The sequence below is a fragment of the Danio rerio genome, chromosome 17 (genome assembly GCF_049306965.1).
Source record: "Danio rerio strain Tuebingen ecotype United States chromosome 17, GRCz12tu, whole genome shotgun sequence".
Lineage (NCBI taxonomy): Eukaryota > Metazoa > Chordata > Actinopteri > Cypriniformes > Danionidae > Danio > Danio rerio.
The window spans coordinates 54,638,260-54,647,500 of NC_133192.1; the positions used below are offsets into that span (position 1 = coordinate 54,638,260).

A 9,241-nucleotide genomic window follows, 5' to 3' on the forward strand; every position below is an offset into this window, starting at 1 on the left:
TGCTTCATTCGTTTTTTTCAAGATGGCGGATCGGCCTCGCTTCACACTACAGTAAGTAAAATATTTACAAATCCAAGAAATATTAAATGTATGTTTTAATTAATATAATCACAGTAACAGTTCAATGTAATGTAGAGTTAATCAGGGTGCGTTTACATGTCGTACATTACAGAAAACATGTTTAGCCTCACTTGTTGCTAACTAACGTTAACATTACTGTTTAAAAAGTTAGAATCAGTGCAATGTTAGCGTTAGTTGTAATGTGTTAACTCTGAATTTTAACAGAGTGTGATAAAGACAAAAATATTTAAAATCGGCAGATTACATTTTTCAAAAAAATTTAAATCTTGGCGCGAGTATGCCTTTTCTCAGCCTGTGCTGAAGTTGTCATGGAGACGCGCGCTCTCACAACCGCATGTCATGGCGCTGCGCTGAACTCCATCCAGTCTGTGAATGTGGTATTATCTTCGCGATTTGTAGGCACTTCGGAAACGAAAGGCGCAAGAAACGTAATGTTAATCATAACTCAAATGATCTCCGCCTAAACACTTAACGGTATTTTCTGATGACGCGCAAAAACGTAGTCTCAAAACTTAACTCTGTCACACGCAGCTTGTTGCTTGCTGATCCATGTATGAGGATAGCCTGACGGAGAACATTTAAGCTGCGCTCCTCACCTGAGCAGGTACAGAGCAGAGCTTCATTTTACACTACCACATTGAGGTAAAGTTGGTTTTATATTCATACATTCATTTAGTAACAACTTGTGACTCGCTCCATAAATTGTTTACCATGGTTCTTTGTCTATTCGTTCTGAAATCACATGCAAGTATGACATGAAAACAACATTACACTAAATGAACTATTTTTTTTGACTGAACAATGTTGTACTTTGAAAGTCATTGGCTGCTAATATGATTTTACCATTAAGAATATGCAAAAATTACCTTTCTGAAATTATATTATTAAGGAGAAAGTCTGAATGTGTAAATATAAAACTAACTTTACCTCAATCACCAGCACTGATCAACACTTAATATTTCCTCGCGCTTAAGACGACATCTCTGCATATCAATGATTACCTGATTAATGCGATCAGTTAAGTGAGTTTAAATGTCATTTAGGTCAAATGTATTTTAAAGGTATGATAAAAGTTTTTTTTTTTTTTCAATCTATTTTTTAAAATGTCTACTCTGGAGAGAATATAAACAGCCTAAAAAACAAAGTATGCATATCTATAACACATTAATACAAAATTATGTTATTAAATAAAATAATAACAAAACAAAATATTCAAGACGTGGTAAATAAGACAGTTTTCTGATGTGCAAATTTTGTAGCTTAAAATATATTTATATCTTAAAAATATAAATATTTTAGTCTATAAATTTTTACATCATTAGACAATAAGGTAAGTTTTGTTATTTCTAGCTTTTAAAATCAGGCCTTAAATTTCTTTGTCGTCCTATTTAGTTTTAGAAATTTCAATACTGTTTAAATTAAATCTGTGTTCATCGAATTAAAGCAACTAACATGATAATCAGCTCTATTGCTAACCGTTTTGGAGGTTAACGTTAGACATCAGGCAATTGTACTACTTCCACTCTCAGCTAAATGACACTGTGACTTTGTGTACATACAGAATTGAAGGTCAGGTGTTGCTGACTACAGATAGGTTCTTAAATGGAGGCATGTGAAAGGTGGGTAAAGTATTTATTTTGTACTACTATGCCTGGCATATCCAGATAAAATAAATATTACAGTGTATTTATCAATGATACTTTTGCAGCAAGGAAAGTGAAACTTCAGCTAGACCTTGAGTTCAATTTACAACATGAAGATCCTGCTTTCAACATCTGATCAACACCTGATTTTCATCTGAGGTAAAAAATAGATAAGTAAATGAAACATAATAATAATATTAATACATTTTTTCTAGAATTGTATATTTTGTGGTGTGGGTTTGTTTTATGAAATTCTCTCTTGTTTCTTTTTGCTGTTTGCAGAGTACCAACATGTTACAAATGAGAATTTTCCCCACAAATTCTTTGCAAAACTGGACCACCACCTATTTCATTTGATGACAATTTTAAGGCAAACAGCATCCAAAACTGGCAAGACAGCAGATACCCTGGCTAATCTTTTAAAGGTTTATGATGAGCAGGTATGTTTGGGGTCACGTGTTAAAGTATACATTAAAATATAATTTGAATTATTTTATTTTTTTTAATTTTTAAAAAATTGATTCTTGATTTCCAGGAACTGAATGATGTCAGTTCATGACGGACTACTGTTATCAGAGGTCTTTTGGTCTTGCTGCGTGAGCGTGACTTAAGATTCTTTAGGAACACCATGGTAAGACTTCATTCATTCTTTTCACAATTAGGCATGTTTAATGAAAAGATGAAAGTTTTGAAAACTTTTACTTAAAAACATATTTGTAATCAAGAATAGTTGATGAATCATATAATATTGGCTCCGTCATTTTGATACTGTCCTTACATTAATATCCTTGAATTATGTTTTTAGATTGATAATCCTGCTGACTGAAGAAGCTTTATTGGCCCTGCATTCACTGAGGGTCTCTGTTGTCCTGAAGAATGAATTGGACACCACCCACAGCACACTTCCAGACCTTTCTTGTCTTGTATGGATTAATGTATGCTCTTCACATAATATATAGTAAAGGACTTTGAACTTGTGCAAAAAGTTTTGCTTGGCATGGATGATGGAAAATAAAAAGTCTCGTAGCATGGAAACCTTAAAGAATGAGTTGATGTAGAGCTTTTTTTTTTTTTTTTAACTTAATAAAGAGGTAGTAACTTCAAAACATTTATTTACCTTTAATTGGTAAGTATGCATTTTATTATATATAGGGATAGTTTGTCCAAATGTAAAATTCTGTCATTTACTAACTCTTCACTTGTCCCAAACCTGCTTGAATTTCTTGCTTCTGTTGAACACGAAAGTTAAGTAAAGCTGACAACCTGTAACCACTGACTTTCTAATAGGAAAACAAATACTGTGGAAATCGGTGGTTACAGGTCTCAGCTTTTTTTTTTTTTTTTTTTTTGGTCAAAAATAACCTTTTAAGTGTTCAACAGAAGAAAGAAACTCAAACAGGTTTGGAATAAGTAAATGACAGAATCATAGTTCAACCAAGACTGAATATATATATATATATATATATATATATATATATATATATATATATATATATATATATATATATATATATAGTAACGAGCGCACACATGCCACGTCGCCCTGGTCGCTAATTCAACCCAGCTGGACCATCATCAACACAGGATCGTTCACAGCTGGACGTCATCAAGTGGAGAGGCATATAAACCAAGCCCACGCAAGGAGAAGATGAGCTTCATTCACCCAATGACTCCATGCGCTAACGCTTGTCTCTCTGTCTCTCCACAGCAGACTCCAGCTCGTGACAATCCCACATCCGACTACTCACTGTCCTTCACTTACTTCCCGGAGCACCAGAGCACCTCACCTTGAAGAAGAGCACCGTTTACACCCCATTCACGTTGTAAATAAAGCACCCTCCGGGGACTTGTCTGTAAACTTATCCAACTGTGTCGCTGTTTTCCCTCTGCCTCGCTACAATATATATATATATATATATATATATATATATATATATATATATATATATATATATATATATATATATATATTTATAATCTGCTCTCCGTTAAACAGAAATTGGGGGAAAAAATAAATGGGGGCGAATAATTCTGACTTCAACGAGAGAGATATATATATATATATATATATACAGTTTCTGTGTAGTTTACACTAAATGAGTCACTTCACAGAATGTGCACTTATTTTTTTTTTTTAACGAATGCCTTAAGAGTAAGTTTTACACTTATTAATGTATTATTAAATTTTATCAAACTTATAGTTGTTTTTTCTTGAGGCTCTTATGCCTGATATCATATTTACATTGTGGGTAATTTTTATCAATTTCAGAATAGTGTTCATTTTCAATCTCTTTATGTCTAATAGTTTTTATCGTTTTAAGACATTTGTAATTGCATAGGAGACAAATTTGAAAGAACTGTTGGACATTTTTTCTTTAACAATAAATGTCTAAAATGGTATTGTCTGTGTGTTTTAAATTACATATTTATTTTGACAGATTTATGGGGTTTAAAGATTAAAATAATGGCTAATTTTATTTGTGAAGCTGACGATGGAGAAGTTAATTTTAAAAAATGCTATCAAAATGTATGAGCTGGGTGATTTAAGTATTTAAAGTTGAAAGAAATTAAAGCAATTAAGTTAATTGGTATTAAAATGTATGAGCTGGGTGACTAAGTATTTAAAGTTTGGGAAAATTAAAACAATTAAGTTAATTGCAATTAAAACGTATAAGCTGAGTAACTTGGGTATTTTAAGTTGAGTGAAGTGTCTTGCATGAGTACAACAAACTCAAAACTTAATGTTTCTGTTTACTTAAAATAGACAATTTCATAACTTAAAAAATTTGACGTAACTGATTACCTCAAATTTTTTGAGTTTTGTCAACTTATTCGGGATTACAGTGCAGTATGAAAGTTCAGTAATGAAGAATCAACTCTGCAAGACAATACAATTACAACTTGATCGGAAATTGAGCACTAAAATACATTTAAAATTAAATGTATCATTTTTTGGGGGTATAATATTGCAAGTATTTATTCATTCATTTTGTTATTTATTTTTTTATTTATAGCACTGTGTTTGGCTGGCAGCTATGCTTGATATCAAGAGGATGGTATTTCCAGCCCGATCTCACCATAGATATATACACTAAATATGGCATAGGGACCCCGAACATGCGTCAGATGCGCCGCCATATTGGTACAGTGCTCCCAGGACAAGTGTCATTCAACCACACTAGTCAAGACAGTGTTATTACGTGAAGATGCGGGACTTTAGCGCTGTCTACGGGTGTAGTAACGAGCAAACAAAGAAAACAAAGCACAAAGGCAGAACATTTCATACGTAAGATTACGTTTTTTTACGTTTTTGTATATTATGAACTTTTGTGCTAAACAGGTAACGTTATTGATGATAATACAGTCTCTTACTGCATTCACCATAAGGCAAAACAGCTCCAACTCGCACTAAACACTCGGCTTATGCTGCTTTTGTTGAACAAAATCAGCAAACAATGCAAAAGAAATATGACAACGAGATGCTGCGGTGCCAGAAACTTGTATTATTGTCGGCTAGCGAGTATTGATTATTCAGACTGTAATGAACTCAAGCTGCGCTGTGAGACCTCCCATTCTCTACGATTCATTCATTTTCCTTTGGCTTAGTCTCTTATTTATTTGGGGTTGACACAGCAGAATGAACCACCAGCTTTTCCAGCATTTGTTTTTGTGCAGTGAATGCCCCTCCAGCCACAACACATAACTGGGAAACACCCATACACTCTCATTCACACACACCTATACAGTACAGCTAATTTTGTATACCTAATTCACTTATAGCGCACATCTTTGGACTGTAGGGGAAACCGGAGCACCTGGACGAAATCCACACAAACACAGGGAGAACATGTACTCCCATCCAGGACTCGAACTACAGAGCCACCATGCCGCATTTCTCTTTGATTAATATCTATTAAAATTATATTGAAAGGAAACTCATTTAATCACTCACATATACTTATCTATCTATCTATCTATATATATATATATATATATATATATATATATATATATATATATATATATATATATATATATATATATATATATATATATATACTACAGTATTGAGAGAGGGAGTTTAAACCACAAGAACAGGTGTAAATCACTCAATCAAAGATGAGGTTTTTGCATTGAACTGTAGGAATATAAAACACTGTGTAAAATGCGGCACAAAAATACACTGCACTGTCATTAGTTGAGAGACTTTTAATCGTCAAATTTCCATCGCTGTTTCCATCGCCAACCATTTTTATTTTATCTTCAAAACCCTTTTCGTTGTTTGGAGTTTTTGCAAGTAAATATCCCATTAATGTGAACCCGCCATCCTGGGTTTGTCTGTACAAGCCGATTCGATTGTAACTGCTCACACTGTGTTGACAGTGAATCATTGCATTTTCTCCTAGCCTGTGAATTAAATCAGGTGGAGACTGGTTGACTTTGTTACTTTGGGAAAATCCTGTTGAAAAAACAAACAACATATTATTTACAAAAAAGCAAAATATTATTTACTTTGAATAACTTGAAATAAGACATTAACCACCTGAGTGACTGATCATCAGTGTAACTGTAAATATGACGACAGCTTTCATGTTGAAACCTGAGTCTGAAAAAAGCTGGAAAACTATAAAATAGGCTGTATCACCACTGTGTCCCTGATCTGCTGTAATTGTATGCAGAGCAAAGAATGTCTGCTGTAAGCCTGTTTGAATCATGGTCTGAATAGCTGATTAGCATGACATGCAGTCCTCTACTGGCCAATGTTGTAATTGCATGATGTAGAAGTAAAAATGTTTGGTTGTTTTCATTGGTGACATTCCAACATTTAAACTGCAAAATAATCTTGTTATTGTTATAAATTATTTAGCAATGGCCAAATTATGAAATGTTTATTGGAGTGAAATGGGTTTAGAGCAGGGGTGTCGGTAAGGTCTAGATCTGATACGTGGCCGGCCGGAAGTGCGATAAGTACATCAATTATAGTAGCATTTTTTATGACACTGTAAAACAATAATTAATATTTTTACAGTGCTGTGACGGTTGCATTTGGGGTGGGGGTAGGCGTTAAAAAAATATAATTTATTGGGTAATGTAATAGATCGCATAAATAATACTTGATACAACTACTGTTTTTACGTTACTGTGATGGCGTTAATAAAATACAACAAATAGGAATTTAATAAATAATATTAATAATTCTCGTTTTGGCCGCAACCATATCTGATCTAGCAACAATCAGTTGTGTCCAAACTCGGTCCTAGAAGGCAGGTGTCATGGAGAGTTTAGCTCCAACCCTAATCAAACATACCTGAACCAGCTAATCAAGCACTTACTAGATATACTAGATACTTCTGGCAGGTGTTTTGAACAGGTTGGAGCTAAACTCAGCAGGACACCAGCCCACCAGGACTGAGTTTGCATACCCCTGGTTTAGAGAAAGTGCCAAAGAGATGTAATGAAATAACGTAATCAAGTACACCTCATTGATTTTAACATGTTTTTTTTTTTTTTACGTGTCAAACGTAGTGACGTCATATGACAATAGTGCATCATAAATAACAGCATTCATTCAAATTATTTTGAAGGGATTCTATTTTGCTACAGTTTTATGTATGGTCAAAGACAGCCTGATCTCACGAGGAAACGTAAGGGTTCAGTCGTACAAAAATGTACGATTTTAAAAAGGAGGAGTGGCACTTAAAAACTTGTAAATAAAGAAGTCACTGTCATTTTGGGAGATTTGCCATCAAGACGGAATCGGTCGGTCGTTCGTCTGGTAGATTTTAACACCCGTCATAAAAATTTAAGATCTCAAAAAGCATCTGCAGCAGCCTCTGGAGGATTTCACGAAAACAAAAACTGCAAAGAAAGTACCTCCTGGGACATATTTCGTGCTCTCCAGAAATGTATACAAGGGTACATTTTTTAAAATGAGCCTGGCTTGGATACTTAAAGAGACAGTTGTTGTAACGTTTTTTTTTTTTTTTTCCAATTCCAGATTTGAAATTGAATCATAAGCTTGGCAAACAGTTTAGAATAATTTAATATTTTTTCATTTAAACAGAATGCCCGAGAAGCTTTTCAAAGATGGTCACTGAGTAAAATAACTTGCTTAAAAAGGAATTTTGCAATGGTAGACTGTATATAATGCATAATGTACAAACAATAGTGAGCTCATATTCATTTTGTGCAATTCTATTAACTTTTGCTGTGTTTAAAGTTGCAAACTAAATATAAACCTACTGTGTAACTGCTTTTTTCAAGTTTCAAAGATACACCACAGAAGCAGGTGTAAATGTGCTTTCTTGTTGCTTTATCTTTTGATCACACAATGAAAAAAAGGTTTTTGTATTGAATTGTAGAAATATAAAACACTGTGTAATATGCAGCACAAAAGTACACTGCATTGTCATTAGATGATATCACTTTAATTGTCAAATTTCCATCTCTGTTTCCATCCCCAGGCATGTCTATTTTATCTTTAAAATCATTTTCTCTGTATGGTTCTGTTCCAAGTAAATATCCCATTAATGTGAACCCGCCGTCCTGGTTTTGTCTGTACCAGTTGATTTGATTATAACTGGACACACTGTGTTGACAGCGGATCTTTGCAGTTTCTCCTTGTTCGTGAATCAAATCAGGTGGAGACTGATCAACTTTGTTACAATGGGAAAATCCTGTCAAAAGAAGAATGAATTATTTGCAATATATAACATAATGCAATATCCATTGTTTAAAATATACAAAAATGACTTTAAATGAATTAAAATGAGTAAAATTACCTGAGAAAATGACCAGTGTAAGAGTAAATATGATAACTTTCCTCATGTTGACACTGCGAAAACCTAATCTGAACAGAACTGCAACAACAGCACTGTAACAGCACTGTAACATCATTACAATATCTCTGATATGATATCAATGTATGCAGAGACAAAAAAACGAAAGCAGCTGTACATCTGTTGGAATCATGTGGTAGGCCTCTACTGGTAGATGGTTGTTATTACAGTATTTTGAGGCAAAAACAACATTACATCAGTTTAATCATGAAGTAAATCCAGTCATGCTAATAAGTCTTGTCTAAATGTGCTAAATGCAACATCACTATTTATCTGTACGTTTTATTTTTTAACAGTAGTGGACAGCATAGAGTGTATGACTTCCTTGTCATGGCATTGAAATAATAAAAATAATGTTTTATTTTTTTCTCTTTATTGGTAATAGACTACACTCTATAAAGTAAGTATAGGATTGGTATGGAGTACACAGGTATACCATTCTGACCTTATTTTTCACAATGAACAGGCGCAGTCATTGTAATCTTTTTGGCGCGAGACATCCGGTCTCATTCACTTTCATTGATTTTTAGATGTTAAAAAGAAGCTCATTGTTTCAAATTTTTATTTGATAATAATATTATTATTAATGTACTTATTGTACTGTTCTACATTTTCCACCGTTTAATATTCCTTGTCATTTCTCCAACCCAGGCTCATTATGGATACATACCCCTCTAT

The 9,241-nt window shown here is 33.6% G+C and overlaps 2 long non-coding RNA genes across 8 annotated transcripts in view; both read left to right on the forward strand.

The window, feature by feature from the left end:
- The window catches only part of LOC141378404 (uncharacterized), a 154,777-nt gene that overhangs the window by 46,309 nt on the left and 99,227 nt on the right, over positions 1-9,241 (forward strand). The gene's annotated exons all lie outside the window — the stretch shown is intronic.
- On the forward strand, positions 7-3,586 carry LOC137488164 (uncharacterized). Of its 7 annotated transcripts, none has more exons than XR_012392950.1 (8): positions 7-51; positions 613-685; positions 1,643-1,700; positions 1,790-1,883; positions 2,007-2,164; positions 2,260-2,355; positions 2,530-2,659; positions 3,433-3,586. It is a non-coding gene; the product is annotated as an uncharacterized lncRNA (long non-coding RNA). The 7 variants fall into 7 exon arrangements; XR_011007105.2 differs by having other exon boundaries at positions 2,530-2,647; XR_011007104.2 differs by lacking the exon at positions 613-685.